The sequence below is a fragment of the Gymnoscopelus microlampas genome (assembly GCF_963454915.1).
Source record: "Gymnoscopelus microlampas genome assembly, chromosome: 20".
NCBI classification, from domain to species: domain Eukaryota; kingdom Metazoa; phylum Chordata; class Actinopteri; order Myctophiformes; family Myctophidae; genus Gymnoscopelus; species Gymnoscopelus microlampas.
In genome coordinates, this window is record NC_139957.1 from 35,195,077 (window position 1) to 35,203,370 (window position 8,294).

An 8,294-nucleotide genomic window follows, 5' to 3' on the forward strand; every position below is an offset into this window, starting at 1 on the left:
GTGTGTGTGTGTGTTGGCGTGCGTGCGTGTCTGTATTATCTCTGTATTGTGATTGACTTTTTAAAAGCCACAGGGTGTGTGTGAGTGTGTGAATGTGTGTGTGTGTGTGTGTGTGCGCGTGCGCGCACGTGCGTGTGCATGCGTGTGCTTGTGTGTATGACAGTATTTGCATCAGTTTGCATAGATAAAGCACACAGGCTTGGCATGTGATGCTACAAGAGGTCCACCAGCTGAGAACACGTTGCACATGCTCTCTGTAATCCCACATGGATGCCACATGTTTCTTCATGTATTTGTATTTCTATGTGGGTCATTTCATGAAAACTGAGAATTACACTTTTAATTTTGTATAATAAATCAATAAATGATGCATAATGAATCTCAGCCGAAACCCGGTCGGTTTGATGTGAATTCATTCAGTAACCTGTGCGCCTTTCCAAGGGACATGCGTCCACACATGCAGGCACACAGCTTCAATGAGACGCGGCCATTTCAAAGCATTTATTTGATATTTTTCTGGAATCATAAATGCATAATCATTCAGCTGCAGCAGGAAATCTTTAAACATTATACTTATGGGAAATAATAAGCTTCAACTTAGAAATAGAATTATTAGAAACACAAACAAAGCATGTACAGTCCCAAATGCCATAAACTATTTAGAAGTAATTATGAACAGCTCACAGACTGGTATAATTTATAAAGGAAGTGAAGTTCAACATTAAGCCGTTGTAAACAGCACATATCACTATTCGTATTTTCATTAAATATTGATCAAATCTCATCATGAAGCAGTCATAATCTAAAACACAAGCAAAGCGTTATGTTTTTGTCATTGTGAGCAGGAGATGTCAACAACTGATCCTGATGCATTGTCATAATTCTCAGTTATCCTACCGGTCTTCATAGTCCTTGTTCCAATCAACAGGTGCTGCTTTCAAACTCACACTTCACTCCACTGATGCTGTCGATGCTCGGCTGGCTGTTGACTCGCCGATGATGTGCCTCAGAGAAAGGGTACGTCTCAGAGCGGGACATCTGTCCTCTGCCGCGTGCAGAGCCAGAGGAACAGTCGATCACCATTTTCATGAACTCTGGGGCGGTGAATCGGCGCAGCAGTCGGCTCCCCAGAGCGGTGATCGCCGGGGGAGGACGGGCGGGTATCTTCCCAGATTCCATCTCTCCTCTGGCGGACAGCAGTTTGCCTTGTCTGCCGGACGGTGGTGGGACACTTCCTCTCTTCTCTTGCTGCCTCTGGTTTGATGGAGCTGTATCGTTGCTCTCGTTCTGCCGTGACCTGCCGTTCTCCTGTGCTGTTCTCGCCGACTGACTCTTGCGGTTTAAAAGTGATTTTGGCGCGGTGACAGTTTTGTCAGTGTCATTTGTCGCTCCCCAAGTGTTCTCCTGACATTCGATCTTGTCCATCAGGGATCTCTCCTCCTGTAGTGAGGCTCTCTTTAATTTGCTGGCTGACAGGCTCATGTCGCACACATCGCCCTGATAGGACTGCTTTCTGCTGCTCAGGAGATCCAGGTTAAAGGACTTAGCTTTGCCCCAGAATGGAAAGCTCTCTGGTTTCTCTTGTTGAAGCCCCCTGTCTCGGGTGATGTTTTTCTGGCTCAGCCCAGACAGGTAGTTCAGTGTTTTACTCCCCCTTGTGTCCCTTAGCTGGCAGTTTTGGAGTTGCTTGGCTGTGATCGGAACACTGTCATCCACCTCTGACTGGCTTCTCTCACGGTGATGGGGGACAGCCTGCTGGTGGCTGTTGTTTTCTGGAGACTGGCTCCGGCGGCATCTGAAAGGTTTCCACTGCCCATCACTATCCCCGTCCTTCAGTTGTCTCTGGAACACCCCAGGTAGTGGGTCCTCCTTCTTCAGCTTGGAGAATCTCTCCAGAACATGCCTTGAGAGTTTGCTGGGCAGACGGCCCTTTCCTACCAAGCTGCCCACAAGTGTCTCATCTTTCCCAACACTCTTTCTGCCAGGAAAGTTTAGAGCCTGGACACACTGATTGTGTCCAAAGAAGTCAGCCACCTGGATGGCTGAATGACCGGCATTATTGGTTCGGTCCAGTCTGAGACCCAGTCTTTTGAAAGCCCGTACCAGGAACTCCAACACCTGGCTGTGTCCAGAAAGGGCGGCGTACATCAAAGCACTGTTCCCCCAGGTGTCAGTGACGTCTGGGTCGGCGTTGAACTGCACAAGCAGCTTGACCACCTCCAGGTAACCCATCTCGCAGGCGTGACTCAAGGCCGTGCGGCCGTCCTGATCCTGAGAGTTGACATCGGCCCCTTTCTCCACAAGCAGCCGAGTGAACTTTGCCCTGGCTCCGGGTTCCGGCAAGTGCACGGCAAACATCAGGGGGGTGCGGCTGTTTTCCGTTTTAGAGTTGATGATGCGTCCGTCCAGGGCATCGAGTATGAATCGAGCTAAGTGAACTTTGTCACTGTGCATGGCGTCTAGAAATGTCTTGGTGCCAGAACCCTGCTGTAAGTCCTTTGGTCGCATCATACTTCCACAGCAAAGAATTGAGCCTGTTAAAGTGTGCTCAGAAAGAGGGAGAGAATCTGTCTGTCTCTCTGTGTTGCCAGTGAGTGTGTTTACCTCGGAGTAAGTCTCAGTGAGGAGCTGCCGGCGTTTTTATACCTCCCTCTCCACATGCCCTCCCCACGTTGCCTAGGAAACAGCCATCTGAGGACCATAATGCAGTGGCAGCTTCCATTCAACCCCAGCACTCTCTGCCTGGAGAGAAATATATGCTATTTAAACAGAATAATTACTCACTTTATGCTATACTTTCATGTCTGTGAGGTTACAGTTGCTACTTTTCTATCACTCCAACCAACTCCCTGAATAAATCTTTTGTGCTAATGGAATGGAAAAGCAGAGAAAGTATGTATTTAGCAAAACCTATGAATAGAGTATATTGTGTTGAGTGTTATTCTTTTTCAAGACGACACAGCAACTCTTTCTTTCTGAGTAAAATGAACACTGGATGTTATTGGCTATATTGTTATCATACTTATTTCCAGCAGTTTGACAAAAGACTACCCACTTTCACTGTAGACATGTCATTCATTATAGGCAATTATTTTGGAAAGCTGTACTTTATTAGCTTACAGCAATAAATGGAAAAACAACTTAAACCCTTGTACAACAAATAATGAAATTAACTGCCATTTTCACTTTTTTTGTACATGTTTTGTTTTTCTTACAATTTTGCCTAAGATGACATACTCAAAACAGGGATGCCAGATGCCAACAGCATCCAGCTGATGTAGTGATTTTACTCTCCTTTGTACCAAACAATCTTGTCCACTCACTGACTTGGATTTTCCTTTGATCTGTCTCGATAAAATCTCTGTAGCGATATGATATGATATTCCCTTTCCCTGCAGGCTCCGAGACAGCTTTTTCCACCAGGGAACCAGGCTTATGAACAATGGACACCAACAGCCTGTTGCCTGCACGCCGTGCCTCCCTCCGTCTGTCTGAATCAAGTGATCACAATATTTGTGGGGTTGTGTGTGAGTGTAAAAGGCATGGGGCAATGGGGAGAGCCCATTGAAAATAATTCATCGCGTACGCTGGGCTCAGGGGAAAAAAACACGCAAATGACATCACCACACACTGAACTTTAGCCTGTAGAAGTATTTCTGTATGAAACGGCGACCTCACAGGCCAATCCCTCTGCCTATGAAGAATCCATGCACAAAGAATATTACATAATATAGTTGTCATCCATGGATTGGAAACCTATTCAGGGAGTGTTTTCCTTGGTCTACTGGCAGCATGCCCCAAACGTTTGGCGGTGAGTTTAGGTTAAGGGTCCAGCGGTTTATGAGATTAACTCTGGACTCACTCACTTGTTTGCTCACTCACTCACTCGCTCACTTGGGTGAAAACATAATCTCCGCCTCCTCTGGCCTTCGCGGCCTGGCGGAGACAATTACACACAAATGGGGGAACAACTACATAACACATAATGTGCTTTTATTGATGCAGTCAGTACCTTGGCAGCGGTGTGCAAGTGCTGTGCACCCAACACATGTTCAGAGTGGTTTAGTGGGAAACAACGGCCATACAAGGGACTTTGTAAACCGTAAGCATCTCATCATCATTTGGCAAAAATCTGTGAACCGACTTGTCACTTGGGTTGCATCACTGCTGTGGACCGTTTTGTCAGACACAGTAGAAGAACAAAATTCATTATGTTTTGTCCCTACATGTGTCATATTCTGTAAACGGTATATTATTAAATTATTCACTATAGTAATTTCATGCATTAATCTTTGGTTAATAGCGATTAGAGTTACTGGATGGTATGAAAAAAAACTAAAACACCACTAGATAACTGGTGTACTTAAGCACTGTAGTTACTTTGTAGATTTTGATTATTACAAAACACATTAACCCCTTCAGCCCTATATATATTTCAGCCATTTGAAAATAGCAAATCTACAAGCTCACAATGCGTCACAATGCGACGCATTGTGAGCTTGTAGATCTGCTATTTTCATAATACTTTATTATACGTTTTGAACTTGTGAAATGGGACATTCTGCACAATGAACTTTTACTTTTGGTACTTTAAGTATCTTTTGATGCCGATAATTTTGTACTTTTACTCAAGTACATTTTTAATATGGGACTTACTTGTAACAGAGTGCATCTATTTGCAGTATTGATACTTTTACTTAATTAAAACATGTGAGTACTTCTTCCATCACTGGTGTTAACAGCCCTTTTCATACCTTGCCTGTACTCAGTCCACAGCTTATGCCCTTAATTTGCTTTTAATTGCCAATATAAATCTCAGCAGGGCCAAAACAGACCCAAATGGTGGAGGTGACAAAAGCACTGCCAGGGTTCCACCTTCCTTGCTGTTCACCATCCGGCCTCAGACACTTCATCAGATCCTCAGCAGGTCCCTCATATTAGCAAGAGCCTTTACCTCATCACATCCCCGCCTAGCATGTCTCTCACTGCACGGCTGATATTCTCTAGAGATCGCTTCAGTGAGAGACACATACTGTACGCTGTCTGCTATTTACTCTGTCCAAGCACACAGTCAGTGGAAAGTAACTAAGTATGTTTACTCAAGGACAGTACATTTGTAAAGTAACTAAGTACATTTACTAAAGTAAACTTTTTTTTTTTTCACTGTGCAGGAAATCCAGGGGCCTTAGTGATCTGGGGGCCCGTTTCAAAAGCTAATATGAGGCCCCCATATGCCCCCCCCCCCCCCCACATACATACATACATACATACATACATACATACATACATACATACATACATACATACATACATACATACATACATACATACATACATACATACATACATACATATATATAATAAGGACTGAAGTTAAGTCCATAATCCATGATGATGCATTTCCGAACTAAATTACACTATTTGCACTTCCACCATGGACAGACAGCTAAAACAACTCACTCACATTAAATTAACAAAAGTAACATTGTTTTGCCATTGTCATTACATGATTCACTTGAGCTGAGCCCTGATTTAATCAGATCTACATCCTGCTTACTCCACATGAAATTAAGACTAAACTACATAGCAAAGGCCGCCACTGAGGAAACCTTGTTCCCTAAATCACTGCTTCTCAACTTTTTACCATTTCAAGGACCCCCAGTTTGATATGGATTTGTCCACGGACGCCATTCGCACGCTCTCAGAGTTACAGACCCGTACGGGGCCATTTGGTTCCTGACTATCAACCGTTTAGCTGGGGACCCCCTGGAACCTCGTCAAGGATGCCTGGGGGACCTCGGACTCCATGTTGAGAACAAAAAAGAATGGTAACTGTCAACAATGAGATTGATATGGTATTGAGACATCTGTCTAATTTGATCACAAGGGTTTATTCTCTGACCTCCAAGTCAGTAGATAAGCGACAGGAAGAAGCCAAAAGGTAGTAACTCAAACGCAAGTGATTTACAGCAACGAGAAAAGATGACAGCATCTGACATAAATAGACTTTTTGTGTTTTGCATGAAGATAAATCTGGCTTCTACTACAAACAAGATTTACTTCAATACATTGAAATAGAATATTCCTAGTATACTGTAGAAGCTCCTAATATAGTATGTTTATTTTGCTCTGTATGTGTTTAATGATGAATAGCCAAGGTTGTTCGACCACCACCGATAGGCAAGCCTATTTGAAAATAGTTTTAAACCAACCTCACTTTGCCCCTAATAATCTATTCTGTAACGTTCAAGTTGGCGAGAGTTAGAGAGGGAGGGAGGGAGGGAGGGAGGGAGAAAGGGAGAAGGAGAGTGGAATAGGGGAGAGGGAGATGGAGATGGTGAGGGAGATGGAGAGCCTAATTCATTAATTTGCAATAAGCTGGCAATGTTGGATACTGAAGCCTTTATAGGTCGACACATTGTCAACACAATAACCCCGGCAATGCCGGTCAAGCTGTAATAATAATGCTGACTATTCTCTCTGATTGGAATCACAATTAGTGTAGGCTTACTTGTACTGTACATGTAACTTTGTACAGAGTATTGATATTTTTGACACAGAGACTAAATCAGCTGCTTTATCCTTCAACATGTATTTCCTGTGGAGGCCAGATTTTGTGAGAGAAATAAGCAACCAGGTGTAGGAAAACAAGCTCAAAAGAAGCGACTATAAGCCAGATGAGCACTTAAAACCTGTATACTGTACATCGGCTATTTGAAAATAGCCGAACTACAAGCTCACAACGTGTCGCGATAGCTGAAGTACAAGCTCACAATGCGTCGCAATAGCCGAACTACAAGCTCACAACGCGTCGCGATAGCCGAACTACAAACTTACAACGCGTTGCGATAGCCGAACAACAAGCTCACAACGCCGAACTACAAGCTCACAACGCGTCGCGATAGCCGAGCTACAAACTCACAACGCTTCGCGATGCGAAATTGAAATAAAATATGGAATTTGGAAGATTTCAAATCTGGTACGGGGCTCCGTGGCACAAAACATTCAGATGGGGGTTATAGGGGCAAATGCATATTACCGTGGGGGTCCATATTTGAGAACCACTGGTTTAAATAATAAAAGAAAAATTGGAAGCAAGCCCAAATAAGCAACTACACTTTAGAAACAGGCCCAAAAAAAGCAACCTGCATCTACCAATATTTACAAGCAACTTTACAGAAAAAGAAGCCCAAAGTCGCCTATAATAAGCGGACATGGCAACACTGACTATTGACAGAGGGGATTGCCTCCGCTCAAAAACAGATGATTTATTTCCAGTTTCTGGCTGCAGTCTCCACTCGGTTCACCTCCTACACTAATTACCATCATGCATTGCTTCCCATGCCAATGACTCTGTGCTGATGACGCAGTTATAACAGCGGCCCCTCCGAAGGTAATATCTTAACGAGGTCAATGAGAATGAGACAATTTCTTTTAACCACGCAAATCTAATCAAGGGTCTCTACGAAACCAAATTTCCCTCACTACCGAATAATGGTGATTTAAGCTACAATCCGGGAATTATTTTAATGAATACAATTTTAACCAATCTATAGAGCAGGGATTCTCAACCTTTTTAATTTCAAGGACAACCAGTTTGATATATATATATAAATATTTGTAATCTCTGGGACCCCAAGCTACGCCGTAAAATCCTCAGTGTCATCTTAACTCTTACCCTGCGTTTTAACAGCGGGCAACTCTGGGCGATGCCGGGCGATATCGCCCAAAAAGATAAAGAAAATCCATCTTTCATCGCCCCCCCCGCCCACTTCGCCCGATCGCCGGCTCTCATAGACTTTCATTATATTTTGGGCGATGTTGCCCGGCATCGCCCGAGAGTTGCCCGCTGTTAAAACGCAGGGTAAGAGTTACAGACCCGTAAGGGTCCATTTATACCCTTTAGTGGTCCCCAGACCCAACATTGAGAAACAGTGATGTGGAATATGTTAAAATACAATATAACTGTAACTCATTTGTCTCCCTTATTTTCCATTGAGAAAACGTTGACCTTGGTGTCGTGTAGGACACCTATACTGGTTGACAATGTCAATAAAGTTGTTTGAAGCAGACGGGGGGGGGGGGGGGGGGGGGGGGGCGGTCGGCACACACCAGATCGGACACCAGATCTGCTGCCGTCTTTATTTATTGTAGTTCAGACAGCGCATATAAAACTTACAGATTGTAGCCATAAAGACATCTCTGATAGTATCAGCAGAGCAGAGCCAAAAACTAATGATAGTTGTAAGATTGGTAATACCAGCAGAGGCATTTTTGCACAGGTACTAAAGCAG